This window comes from Phyllopteryx taeniolatus, chromosome 9 (genome assembly GCF_024500385.1).
Source record: "Phyllopteryx taeniolatus isolate TA_2022b chromosome 9, UOR_Ptae_1.2, whole genome shotgun sequence".
NCBI lineage: Eukaryota > Metazoa > Chordata > Actinopteri > Syngnathiformes > Syngnathidae > Phyllopteryx > Phyllopteryx taeniolatus.
Window position 1 is genome coordinate 5,470,298 of NC_084510.1, and position 14,965 is coordinate 5,485,262.

General features: G+C 42.5%; 1 protein-coding gene across 14 annotated transcripts in view; it reads left to right on the plus strand.

Moving 5' to 3' along the window:
* Positions 1 to 1,332: 1,332 nt before the first annotated feature.
* LOC133483988 (band 4.1-like protein 1) overlaps positions 1,333 to 14,965 on the plus strand; it is a 119,251-nt gene continuing 105,618 nt past the window's right edge. For 2 of the 14 annotated variants that reach the window (XM_061785971.1, XM_061785973.1), the window contains exon 1: positions 1,350 to 1,755. The gene's annotated coding sequence lies outside the window, so the exon portion shown is untranslated. Of the gene's footprint in view, positions 1,756 to 14,965 lie in introns of all 14 variants that reach the window. The other 12 variants (XM_061785980.1, XM_061785979.1, XM_061785974.1 and 9 more) reach the window with 11 other exon arrangements.

Below are 14,965 nucleotides of genomic sequence, written 5' to 3' on the forward strand. Positions count from 1 at the left end.
AGTCTCTCATAGCTTGATTTTCACATTGCTCTCTCGTAAACATTACTCATGATGGAATTCGAACCAGACAGATCCCGATCAGACCCTGCTTTGCTAACAATGAAAATTGTTGCTACTACACAGAAGAATCATTCAAAACTCCCATTAAATATGACTATAATATATCCAGTATCCAATTTAATAGAAGTATTTATGCAAATGTTCAAAGTAGAAAATAAGTAAATTAAAAAAGAAAACATTCAATGTCATCGCTGTAACAGAAAAAATGGATATATAGAAATTTCTTCATGAAGGGATTTGGGTTTCATAGCACTAATAGAGCAAATGGACCCGGCGGCGGTGTGGTTATGTTTGTTGAAGAAGGTCTCTCTCACAAGGTTCTTGATAACTTGTCAATAACCATCAATGATAAAATGGAAAGTTTTACTATTGAAATAGAATCAGTGAGAACTTAACTCCAAAAGAAGTGACCACCCTAGAATGAAAATGAAGAAATGGCGTGACAGTATCCCCTCCCCAACAACCGGCTCCTGACGGCCCAAGGAAGCCCCGGCAAAGAAGTGGGATGTTATGCAATGGCCAAGTCAATCACCTGACCTAAATCAGATTGAGCATGCATGCATGCATTTCACCTGCTGAAGACAAAAACTGAAGGGAAAATGAAGAACGAGCAGATTTGGATGTAAATACCCTCCACTTAAAAGCCAAACGTCTACAGTTTGAGCATCGTGTCAAAATGTCACTGCCGCTGTGAATGACTCCGATTGTTTAATAAGTAAATTTTATATTTAATTGTGATGTGCTACTTGTTGCTTTGTCATACACTTGGCATCTGTGTATGTTTTCATGTCATCCGATTTTTTATATATTTTTTAAAAACCCCTAAGTGAGGTCAATTAATAATAAATAAATAAATAAAACCAATGAACAAAGTTATTTTGTGATTAAGTGATTAATTAAACCTGTGAGCGCGAGAAAGTTAACCGAGAAACTCAGATTGTCCTCCAAAATAACATCTTGATCTAACAAATAGGTGCAAATTTCTGCACAGTATGTTCGCGCTTCACAAAGTGGCTCCTTTAAAAGAAAGAAAGAAAGAAACAAACAAACAAGCAAGTGGTTGCAGTGGATTTTGTGCTGCTGCTGAATCCAATGACTTGAATGAATGGTAAGGCGCTGAAGGTTGTGATGTTTGACTCGGTGATGCAAGCAAAGGGAATGTACTGACGACATAGCGCCTTCTTATGTAACGTGGGCTAGCCTTTTAAATATTTCATTTAAAAAAAAACAAAAAAAACAGGAGGTTGAACTGAAAGCGAAATGAAACCTCGCCCCTTCGCCGTTTCACGGTGCGCAACTATTGACATTCGCGCAATACAGACGGGATTGTAGCACATTGTTTGCACCGTCATCTAAATTGTGAGTAGGCCAACATAGCTGCACATTTATTGGGTGGGTGAGGGGGGAGAAAGAAAGACCGGTTTTACGCATTTCACTCAAGTGACAAAACTGAATGCATGCGTGCTTTTCCTTCCTGCCTCCCTCCATCCCTCCCTCTTTTTCTCTCCTCCTCCTCCGCTCTCTCTCTCTCTCTCTCTCTCTCTCTTTTCACCGGCAAAACACGCACGCACGTACACGACACGCGCTGCTGCCCTTCTTTCTTTTTTGGTCATACGGGGGGAGTAAACGCCGAGGACTGACTTCACCCGTGCGCAGCATCCACCCTGCCCTCCACCCGGATGTCGTTCTAACAAGGTATGTTGATTTTTTGGGGGATTATTATTATTTATTTTTATTTTATTTTATTTTTTTACCTCCCCATGCACCCTTTCGTTCATGTCGACATAATATCCGCCTTCTTTGACGTGAAATCTTCCGGGCGAGTTGTTGCCAGCCGCCTTGTTATTTACGCATAATATCAACACACGTGATGTCGCCGCTACGCAAAAAAGGGAAACGACCTGACAACGTGCGTGGACTTTGGCTTTGCTTGTTTATCGACCTCTACTGGAGGAGGAATGAATGAAGAATCGGGACGTCTGTGTGTGCCCACTCGGCCCCGATGAGCGTTGACATCATCATGCGGGCTCTGCTGTCGATCGAGTTGCGTGCAGCTTCGCCGATCAGCTGTTCGGGTGTGCGCCTAAGCCTGTCGAGCGCACCCGCTGAGACGTTGAGAGCAGCATACTGTGGGAGAAATTGCATTTGCTGCGTTTGCCTGCACGCTCAGGCATGTCTATGTGTGACGCCCAATTGCTGTAGTGCTTTTCGTTGGGTGTGCTTTCAACTTGATCTCTATGCACAGAGGTTCTCAGGGGTTGAGGGGAACACATGGGTCATGTTCATATAATCATTGGATCGATCAATAACAGCCAAGACATGGCCCACTCAGTTTCCCTTTGAAAATCCATTCATTTTATTGATGAGGATTTCAATTATTGGCACTTGTTGTCCATTAAAAGGTCATGATTGTTATTTCGAAGAAAGAAAGAAAACAATATTCCAAAAGTCACATTTTGCAAACTTTTAATGCCAAAATATCTTTAACATTAGCTGTCCAAAATGAAGTTTCATGATTTGCAACACGTTTTTTGAAGATGCTAATTATATTATTGGATATACATCCATCCATCCATCCATTTTCTGAGCCGCTTCTCCTCACTAGGGTCGCGGGCGTGCTGGAGCCTATCCCAGCTGTCATCGGGCAGGAGGCGGGGTACACCCTGAACTGGTTGCCAGCCAATCGCAGGGCACATAGAAACAAACAACCATTCGCACTCACAGTCATGCCTACGGGCAATTTAGAGTCTCCAATTAATGCATGTTTTTGGGATGTGGGAGGAAACCGGAGTGCCCGGAGAAAACCCACGCAGGCACGGGGAGAACATGCAAACTCCACACAGGCGGGGCCGGGGATTGAACCCGGGTCCTCAGAACTGTGAGGCTGAAGCTCTAACCAGTCGTCCACCGTGCCGCCTATTGGATATACAGTATATGATTTTTCTCCTATTGTTCAATATGCGCTGTTAGACATTCCTGTAAATTCTACAGTTATGTACCACACACCATACAGTAAAACACCTAAAAGTGATTTTACAATAATTAACTACAGTTTCCACTGCATCATGAGATTTTACTTGATGTCACGCAGAGAGTTATTGTATTTTATAACAGAAGCCACGTGGCTCCCAGCATGCATTGCACCATGAAATGTTGAACTGTTGCCGTAATAAAGATTGTTAATCCCTAATGTTCACGAACAATCAAGATTAATGTAACATGAATAATGTGTGTTTATGTTACCCGTAGTTCATTGAATGTGTGTCTTATTTGAGTCTCGCGTTACATTGATCCATCCATCCATTTTCTGAGCCGCTTCTCCTCACTCGGGTCGCGGGCGTGCTGGAGCCTATCCCAGCTGTCATCGGGCAGGAGGCGGGGTACACCCTGAACTGGTTGCCAGCCAATCGCAGGGCACATATAAACAAACAACCATTTGTACTCACATTCACACCTACGGGCAATTTAGAGTCGTCAATTAACCTCCACACAGGCGGGGCTGGGGATTGAACCCCAGTCCTCATAACTGTGAGGCAGACGCTCTAACCAGTCGTCCGCCGTGCCGCCTGCGTTACATTTATTTTACACTTTATTTTCCTGAAGCCCTTGACTGTGGGTTGTGTGTGATAGAGTGACATCCCGGTCAGGTCAACTGCAATGCAGCGAGTTTACGAAATCACTACAATCAGTCCTTTTAAAAGCTTTGGTCAAAAGATTAGATCACTGAATCATTCAAGCGCTTCCTCATTCACTTCACGATTCAGCCCTGAGTTTCATGTTCACTCAACATGTTCACTGAAGGACTATGCGTTGTGGTTGTCACGTACTTTAAACTAGGAAAGGGGGGGAGATTAAAAAAAACAACCCAAAATCTTGTGGGCTGCGATTGGCTGGTGACCAGTTCAGGGTGTACTCCGCCTCTCATTAGCCGTTCGCTTGGAGAAACGGATCACTAGTAAAAGTTATCCCAGTGAGGACGAACGAATAAAATCAATCACGAGTACGTTCGTTGCGTAATATGTCGTTCCTTGCACAAACGAATCACTCGTTCATACTAGTTCACAGTGAGCTTCCATATGATTCACGCAGTGCAGGAGAATTCACTACATACGAACTACTATGTCTCTCCTTGGCGATCGCCAGTACATTCGTTTCAGTTCAGCACGTGCACTAAAATGATTCGTTCTTTTGAACGAAACGTTCACGAACGATGCAACACTAAGCTGCATGCAAAGTGAAGATAACCTATTACCGGGTGACTGATCAACTGCATTAGGTACAAGTGTGAACTTTCTTGTGATTACTCAAGTTGGCCTACTTTTTCTGCAAGCCAAAATAACTCCCTCTTTCCTTGTCTGACTCATCAGCACCACAATTAATAAAAACATTGATTTAAGAAAAATATAGTAACGCTCTGTTTCTTGTGTGTGATGTCAACCAAAATCCCACGATGCAGTGGAAACCATATTTAATTAAAGTATGACCATTTTACAGTATTTTACTGTATGGTATGTTGTAACTATAACTGTTGAATTGACAGCAATGTTTACATGTAGTGTAATATATGTTCCCAGCATGGATTGTAATATTCATGGCTCCATAGTGTTTAATCATTTCAGCGTAAATAATGAGACACAGATATAACAAGAGACACATGCGAGAAAATACGATAATACAAGAAAGAGAATGATCATAAAAATCTATTATGTAGAAATACTGAACACGAACAATGTGGCACCTTTGCAGAAAGGAGTTGTTGAATATGCTTCTATTATACATGTGGGTTTGGTAGGAGGAATATGTTTCTCTCTCATTGTAGCGGTCGAGACAGGAGCCAATCGCTTAATCAGAGAGTGTCACCTGATTTAGGTAAGCTAATCAACTAGTATTGAGGAAATAATGATTTACAGCTGGCGTATAAGTACGATGTATCAAGTGGTGCATGACTCCAGAATCCAATTCAGACTACTCTCCTCCCACTTTTTTTAAGCAAATTTTTTGACAGTACTGCCAACAGTGTTGCCAGTAAGTTACTGTAAAAATCCTATAAAATGTCTAAAAGTGTGCCTTTTCCATGAACGCTAACACAAATACATCTTAATGTCTTCAAAGTTACTTTTTTTTTTTTTTTGTTCTTTTACAAACGGTCCTGTAGAAGCCAATAATGTAGCAATGGCCCATAACATAATAATGGTCGAGAAGGTAATACATTTTCCCTTTTTAAAACGTAATAGGCCCATAATGTAATAACTGGCCAATAACATTATCAAAGTCCTGAACCTATAACGTAATAACATTTGGCCAATAATGAAATAAGTCATTACGTTATTGGCTGGTTATTACGTTATGGGCTTATTACGTTTTAAAAAGAGCAAATGTATTACATTATGGGCCGTTATTACATTATGGGCTCAGTTATTACATTTGCAAACATTTTTGTCCCCCAGGCCAATAATGTTAAAAAGTTATTATGTTACTGGCCAAAAGTAATTACGTTATAGGTTCAAGACTTTTATTATTTTATTATTGGCCAGTTATTATTATTATTATGGGCCTATTACGTTTTAAAAAGGGCAAATTTATTACGTTGTGGGCCGTTACTACGTTATGGGCTTCTACACGTCCTTCTTTGTCACTCAAGCTGTCTTTACGTTAATGGCACTGGAGAGAGACTCATTATGTTATTATAAGACACCAGAGGGATCTGTGATCTGAAGTGCCGGGATAAGGCCGCCCTTTCGCATTCACACAATAGTAGACAGGAAAATAAATGCTGTTATTTCGGAGATATGAATACGTATGAATTTGTGAAAGTGTCGGTACTTTTGCATGTCTTTACTGATTTTATGATTGTAAATAGACAAGAGTGTAATGGGTCGAATGCAGGGGTGGACAACATTTTTGGCTCAGGCGCCACATTGACTTAAAATTTGACAGGCGGGCCAAGCCAGGAACAGATGCTTACATATTAAAAATAAACAAAAAACAAAAAAAAGGCATTGTAGTGTTAATGCTTAGATTTACTTTTAATGGGAACAGTGTTGCTTTGTTTATCCCTTATTTTGCCAGTGCATCAAAGTCTGGTGTTAGTTTTTGTTGTGGGAAATCTCGAAGCTGTTTGTCTTTACCGTTATGCACTTTCAGCATTACCGTTATAAGAAGAAGTGTATCTCAACGGGCCACCACCATTTGCTCTGTCAATAAGGATCACCTTTACTATGAATGCCTAAAATTCTAAATCATTAATAACTCTTTGAAAATAAGACTTTGAAGCATGGCTGTTTCCGCATGGGAGACATTTACCCATATAAAACCAAGGTGGCATAACAATTGCTAAATTCGAATTTATTCATTTTTCTTTATCGTTATTGATCAAATTATATGAAAATGACTCACATATGCATAAAGATATTGGGACAGCTGATGATTACATCTCCAGTATTGTGAAAATGGTCACCTCTTAGTGGCTGGATCAGGTTCTACACTTATGAGAAGATTTTTAAACAATAATTTAATGTGGGGCAGCTCAATGACAATGTCCTACCCCCGACTTGCATAAGTTTTTTTTTCAGGTCGTCGAGCTTCCTACCACATTCCAAAAGCAAAGACTCTCAATTGCCCATAGGTGTGAATGTGAGTGGGAATGGTTGTTTGTTTGTGGCCCCAAACTGTACCCACAAAGTTGGACATAGAATAGAATAGTCTAAAAATAATCATTACATTTTGTTGCACATGGGAACAAAAATGTGGAGAGATGGATACATCAGCTTTGCCCTTGCCCTAATGTTGGTACAGTCCTGTACAACAATGAGCATAGAGTAAAAACTGCCAGCAATCCTGTGTTTTTGATATGCAGACCCCAATCATGCTATGCTGTGCATGCTCTACTGGGTCGCTTTGTTAAATGATTAATTTCATTGCCCAACTGCTTTCTTGTCAGATAGCAACACACCCACACGCCCACACCCACACACACACACACACACGTTGTCTGCTGCGTCAGCTTTGCCTCGTCAGCATGCATTCAACTCATGCATCTAACAGCCAAGAAACTTGGCAGCAGCATCTTTTCTGTATGCTCTTCAGCATCTCAATGTACTCCATGACTGAACACAGTGTGAAGCGTCAACATGAATTTGACTATTGCTTTGTTATGGCTTTTTAAATATTTTTTTTATTGTACTCTGTGCATGCATTTGAATACCCAAGTGTGTTACTAGGGTTTCCCAAAACACTTAATTTGCCATTCAAATTATGACATATACTGTATGAGGTTTGTTTTTTTGCGTGCACATACAGTCACACACCAGAATCTTACTTGGTTTCTAATGTTCCTGTTATATACTGCATGCATGGCACATTTCACATTATAATTCAAGATGTGCAAAATATTTTTAAATGTCAGGTGTAGGGTTTCCTCAGGCATACTGTATTTGATGGCTGTATGAGTTTGCGTCACATTCGAAGGCAATTTATCAATAAAAACGTCATTTCAGTTGGTTTCAACCTAGTTTGTGGGTCTGGCATTGCAGAAGGCTCTTCAGGTTGCAAATGCACAGATACTCCCCCCCCCCATGCGGCAATGAGATAAACCTTAAAACTTCCTTGAGTGTCATCCCTGCTTGTGCAGCTGACGTACTGGAAGTAGGTTGCCTCTTTGTGGATAACACCATTTGCTATTTCATTTGAATGCAGCGTTCATGCTCACTGTCCATAACAAAATCTCAGATGGATGCAATAGATAATCTGTATCAAACATTCTTCTTCCAAAGATAACAATGCTCAGTTATGCTCTCTACTATGTCTTTAAATACTTTGTATTATCTTCACTACATGGTAATGTATGCCATAATTGTACCTGGGGGATAATATAGATGCACTTTAATCCTCCCACTGTCGCCCCTTTCATTTGAGTTGTTGGAACATTTGAATAGCAAGTGACAGTGTGCATTTAGAGGGCGGAGCTAGAGGTATTATATAGTCTTACCTGTTGTGATGTCACAAAGTACTGCCAGAAGCCCACCCCCTTCCCCTCATTTTCACAGAAACATGGTGCAAACGCACCTTTAAGATTTTACCGTGTGAGATTTAATAAACGCATTTCAGAAACGAATTTCAATTTTAGTATGTTTCATCAGATGGCTTTCGATCTTTGTGATAATGACCTGGATCAGGAATTCAAATTTCGACCGTTTCATCTTGGGAAAGGTTGTGGCTCAGTAAGTTACTTAGTTGCCTTCTATTTTCAAAGGGAGATTTGTTTTTAATAGACAGCTCTTACAGTGAATCTAATTAGATTGTCAAGGATTACTTAATGAAGTGCCCAGTGAGTGTATATAGCCATGTAATTAATTGTGAATTTGAAATTTAATATGTGAGACTGACAATGCATGTATAACCCACACATCGCCCCCTCCTCAGAGCTCATGCTGTTGCTGTCTACTTGATCGAGGCTTTAGTTGTAGCAGTGGTGTTTATTCACTAGCTTTTTTTTTTTTTTTTGCTGATTACCATTTTCAGTCTGTTCAGTGGATATTCAGAAGAAAAAAAAAAAAAAAGATGCTCTTCCATGCTTTATTTCTTACCTCTGACTGATATCTTTATACAGCGTCAGTGTTTTTCAGAGGGGGGTGGTATGGAACTTTACCCCAAGCAACAGCAGTAGCTCAAATAGTCTGATGATTGCAGTGAGTCAGCTGGTTCTCCCCCACCAATTCTCCTTTCTGTTGTATACCTACAGTCTCTTTTTGAGTGCTGCCTTTGAATAAACCCTCAGACTCGCAGGGATGTGCCCATCATGTTGTTGGCTGTCTTTGATGTGGTGCACAAAAGATAACTCAAAAGAGCTGACTTATTTCCGCCCTAGTCACAGTAAGGCTGACTGTATAAGCGGTATAGAAGATGGGTAGATGCGAAGAATGTTTTCAATGTCAGTCCATTGTTGATCTTTGTATGTTTCAGAATATCTAAAGGGTGCTGAACTCAGGAAAATACTGTGCAGTATGTCAGTGACTGGGTCCCACTGACCTGTATCCTAATAATGCTTAATTACATGAAATGAGACATTCAAAGATTAGTCACATTGCAAATCATGCAGTTGTTAAGCAAACCATGGAGAAATTTGTTTTACTCTTGTAGTAAGGTGTGTTTACACTAGCTGATATGACTTTGAAGGACAATGGCCTCATGAAGATACTGTCAGTGAATGGAAATTCAATCATGTTTCTGTTGTTCTGTGATGATGACATATGGAGCAATACGGATGCGATGCTTCTCTGACCCTTATCCTATCAGATCAAAGATCTCAGTGTTCACTACAGCAGGTGCAAGATGGTCCTCTGATTTTGCTCAATACTTACTATTGACCTGAAACAAACAAATAAATAAATAAAAAGTTCATGGCAGCATTGCTGCAGATGACGAGATACACAGGTGACTCCCAGTCCCGTTTGACCTGTCATGCTTCTCAACTTGTCAGACAGGTTAGATAACACATGCAGGCATCATGCACCGCGTTCTGTACACTCAGTGTTGTTTTACAGTCTTCTGTCTGTACATGCATATGTGGCTTTTATTTTTACTTTAACGTTTTGGGTAAAAATATACCACTATACTATACAAACACTATATCGCTCACCTGCCTTGATTCACATATGATTTTAAGTGATATCCCATTCTAAATCCATATGGTGTAATATGATGCCCTTTGCAGCTATAATAGCTTCAACTCTTGTGGGAAGGCTTTCCACAAGATTTAGGAGTGAGTTTATGGGAATTTTTGCCCATTCTACCAGGAGCATATTTGTGAGGTCACACACTCATGTTGGACAAGAAGGTCTGGCTCACTGTCCACTCGAAATCAACCCAAAGGTGTTCTATCGGGTGGAGGGCAGGACTCTGTGCAGGCCAGTCAAGTTCATCCACAACAGACTCTGTCATCCATGTCTTTATGGACCTTGCTTTGTGGTGCACAGACATGTTGCAAGAGGAAGGGGTAATCCCCAAACTGTTTAACTGTCCAAAATCTCTTGGTATGCGGAAGCATTCAGAGTTCCTTTCACTGTAGCTCAGGGGCTAATATTTTGGACATTTCCAACTTTGTGGGAACAGTTTGGAGATGGCCCCTTCCTGTTCCAACACGACTGTGCATCAGTGCACAGATCAAGGTTCATTAAGACATGGATCAGAGAGTTAGATGTGGAAGACTTTGACTGGCCTGCATAATCCTGACCTCAACCCTATAGAACACTTTTGGATGAAATAGAGCGCAGACTGAGAGCCAGGCATTCTTGTCCAACATCAGTGTGTAACCTCACAAATGCGCTTCTGGAAAAATGGTCAAAAATTCCCATAAACACACTCATAAATTTTGTGGAAAACCTTCCCAGAAGAGGATTAAAAATGGGATGTCACTTAAAGTCATATCTGAGGCAAGGCAAGTGAGTGAATACTTATACACAATATGCTGTATCTTCTTAGTTCTTATAAGTGATACTGACACTTTCACACATGGATAACAAAGCATTCCTCTGTTTTTTTTTTTTTTTATTGTTTTTTTTTAATATGTCCTCTACTGGATAACAAATCAGATTTAGTTGTAAGCATTAGGTTTGGGTTGGCCCGGTTTACTAGAGGCCCAGGCCTATGAAAAGTGGGACTGGTTGCTTGAGATGTGTTAGTTACTGTATATTTACAAGGGGTGGCCTTGAGCAAGAAATTGAACTTGCAACTGCCTGGGGCAAATCCACAGCATCCTCATTGTGCATGAGTGTGTTTCTGGGTTGTCCAATATTCTTGCTTGCAGTATGTTCAATAATTCAATATAAAAATTTAATTTCACAATTTTCATTTTTTTCCATTTACTCCATGTCTTTAAAGTGACGTACCCTTACATTATTATAGTTGTTTTAAAGCATGTGCTGTATCAGTGGGACAAGTTTTTGATGCAACCTCACATTGCTGACTTTCATGCAGCTAACCTTGAATCAGTTCCCACGCTCGGTGCATAAGCTCCAGCTCACCTATGACTGAGAATAAGGTAAATCACAGAAAATTGATAAATGGGTGACTGGATGGATGGATGGTCTGTCTGTCTGTAGCTCGATCCTTTTTGTGTTGAAGTACACAAGTCTTTATGTGTTACTGTTATAATGTACGTTATCCCTGCTTGCCTACGTTCTTTCTTGGACACTCTGGTTTCAGTTTAAAAAACACACATTTTCTCAAGGAATCTAAATGACCTGTGTGTCTAAGTGTGACTATAAATAGCTGTTCTCTCTTTGTGTCACCCGTGTAAGTGACCTTCTGTCCAGGGTGCACTCTGCTTTTCACCCAAAGTCTGCACAGAATAAGCAGTATGCATTATGAATGAATGCATCCTATATTCTAGGCGGTCAGTTTTTTTTTCCTTAAGTGAATGAAACTCCAGTTCAAGGTTTAATGATGTTATTGTTAGTCACTGATGGTGTAGTGGTACACTCGCCTGACTTTGGTGCAGGCAGCGTGGGTTCAGTTCCCACTCAGTGACGGTGTGAATGTGGGTGCGAATGGTTGTCCGTGTCTATATGTGCCCTGCGACTGACTGGCGACCAGTTCAGGGTGTAGTCCGTCTTTCGCCCGAAGTCAGCTGGGATAGGCTCCAGCGCCCCGTGACCCTAACCAGGAGAAGCGGTGTTGAAAATGGATGGATGGATGGATGTTATTGTTGTTGTTACATTATGATAATCAGTCAAATGCAGACTGACCTGCAGTATTCCATTTGAAAATGGCATTTGTAGCTGACAGAAAAAAACAACAACTCAAACAAACAAACACATAAAGGGAATAGTCACTGTGCACCAGTGCACAAAACAAGGTCCATGAAGACATGGATGAGAGAGTTTGGTGTAGATGAACTTAACAGAGTCCTAACATCAACAGGATGGAACACCTTTGAGATGAATTATAGTGGAGACTGAGAGTCAGACCTTCTCGTCCAACATCACTGTGTGACCTCACAGATACGCTTCTGGAAGAGTGGTCCAAAATTCGCTATACACACTCCTAAACCTTGTGGACAGCCTTTTCAGAAGAATTAAAGCTGGGTGGACCGATGTAATATTAAACGTGTCACTTCAGGTCATATGTCAAGGTTGGTGAGTGAATACTTTTGGGAATATTGTCTGTCTGTCTGTCTGTCTGTCTGTCTGTCTGTCTATCTATCTATCTATCTATCTATCTATCTATCTATCTATCTGTCTATCTGTCTATCTATCTATCTATCTATCTATCTATCTATCTATCTATCTATCTATCTATCTATCTATCTATCTATCTATCTATCTATCTATCTATCTATCTATCTATCTATCTATCTATCTATCTATCTATTGTATTCATTTCATCTCATCTCATCAGGATGCCCAGGTACTTGAAATTGGGGACCACTTCCACAGCCCCTCCACTGGTGTTCAGGGTGGGAGGGCGATGTTTGTTCCTCCTGAAGTCGACCACTATCTCCTTGTTCCACCTCCTTCTTGGATGCAGATTAATCCCCATTAGTGATGCATTCTACTACAGCTATGTCAGCTGCTGTCAGATTTTGTGCTGAACTGCCATAAATCAAAGAAGAGAACGGGGCTTAGCCAACAGCCCTGACGAACGCAAGTACTGATTAAGATGAAGGGGGTGGAAATGCTGTGGATCCTGACAGTCTGTGGTCAGTTGGTTATAATGTCCTGCACCCAGCTGCAATGGGAGGGGCTCAATCAGAGTGTGTGTAGATTCTCCACCAGTGTGCTTGGGGTGATGGTGTTCAAGGCTGATGTGAAGTTGATGAAGACCAGGGGCACATATGTGACCTTCCTCTCCAGGTGTCTGAGGCAGGTGTGGACCACTGAGGAGATGCCAATATCACTGGAGCTATTTTTCCTGTAAGCTTTACCGTGACCTTGAGAAGCCTCTGCACCCCCGCGCGACACCATTGCAGGCCCTGCCACCTCACCAAACACACTTCTCTTTGGAATTATGTACATATATTATAGTTTGGGCGTGAGAATATTGGAAAACCCCACATTACAGTTGCCAGCACATCCCAAAGTTCAGCACCTGGGAGAGAGGAAATAAGGTTGTACAGTATTTCTTTGTCTTTATTTTTCATTATTATTATTTTTACTTTGCCTGAAAGCACTGTGCGGCAAAGCTGTAAAAAACAAAGTCTGTTGGAGTGACATGTGCTGGCACCATATAGTGATCCATTATGACATAACGTGCAATCCAATGTAACGCAATTGACTATTTCCAACATTTACTACTTACTACTAGTAATATATATATCCATCCATCTATTTTCTGAGCCGCTTCTCCTCACTAGGGTCGCGGGCGTGCTGGAGCCTATCCCAGCTGTCATCGGGCAGGAGGCGGGGTACACCCTGAACTGGTTGCCAGCCAATCGCAGGGCACATAGGAACCAACAACCATTCACACCTACGGGCAATTTAGAGTCTCCAATTAATGCATGTTTTTGGGATGTGGGAGGAAACCGGAGTGCCCGGAGAAAACCCACGCAGGCACGGGGAGAACATGCAAACTCCACACAGGCGGGGCCGGGGATTGAACCCCGCACCTCAGAACTGTGAGGCTGACGCTCTAACCAGTCGCCCACCGTGCCGTAATATATATATATATTTATATATATGCATGCTGGAGCCTATCCCAGCTATCTTCGGGCGAGAGGCGGGGTACACCCTGAACTGGTTGCCAGCCAATTGCAGATATTTCTTTTTAAAACAAGGCTGTTAGAAGGGGCTGGGGCGTGCATTTGTGATCGTTCCATCCATCCATCCCTCCATCCATCCATCCATCCATCCATCCATTTTCTACCGCTTATCCGAGGTCGGGTCGCGGGGGCAGTAGCTTTAGCAGGGACGCCCAGACTTCCCTCTCCACAGCCACTTCATTCAGCTCTTCCGGCCAGCTGAAGGATTTAGTCTCTCCAGCGTGTCCTGGGTCGTCCCCGGGGTCTCCTCCCGGTGGGATGTGCCCGGAATACCTCACCAGGGAGGCGTCCGGGAGGCATCCGAATCAGATGCCCCAGCCACCTCATCTGGCTCCTCTCAATGTGGAGGAGCAGCGGCTCTACTCTGAGATCCTCCCGGAAGACCGAGCTTCTCACCCAATCTCTATCTCTCAAGCCCGGACACCCTGCAGAGGAAACTCATTTCGGCCGCTTGTATCCGGAATCTTGTTCTTTCGGTCACGACCCACAGCTCGTGACCATAGGTGAGGGTCGGAACGTAGATCGATCGGTAAATTGAGAGCTTCGCCTTTCGGCTTAGCTCCTTCGAAAACGATACTGCTCCTCCTGAATCTGAGATTCAACTTCCCGATGGACCCTCCTCTCCACCACCCCTGAATAGACTTTACCCGGGAGGCTGAGGAGTGTGATCCCCTTAGAGTTGGAAAACACCCTCCGGTCCCCCTTCTTAAGACGGGGGCCCACCACCCCAGTCTGCCAATCCAGAGGCACTGTCCCCGATTTCCACGCGATGTTGCAGAGGCGTGTCAACCAGGACAGCCCTACAACATCCAGAGCCTTGAGGAACGAATCTCATCCACCCCCAGGGCCTTGCCACCGAGGAGCTTTTTAACCAACTCGGTGACCTCAACCCCAGAGATAGGAGAGCCCGCCTCAGAGAACCCACTCTGCTCCCTCATGGGAAGGCGTGTCGGTGGAATTGAGGAGGTCTTCGAAGTATTCTCCCCACCGGCTCACAACGTCCCGAGTCAAGGTCAGCAGCGCTATACACAGTGTTGATGGTGCACTGCTGACGCCGGATGGTGGACCAGAATTTCCTCGAAGCCGTCAGGAAGTCTTTCTCCCTGGCCTCACCGAACTCCTCCCATCCCAGAGTTTTTGCTTCAGCTA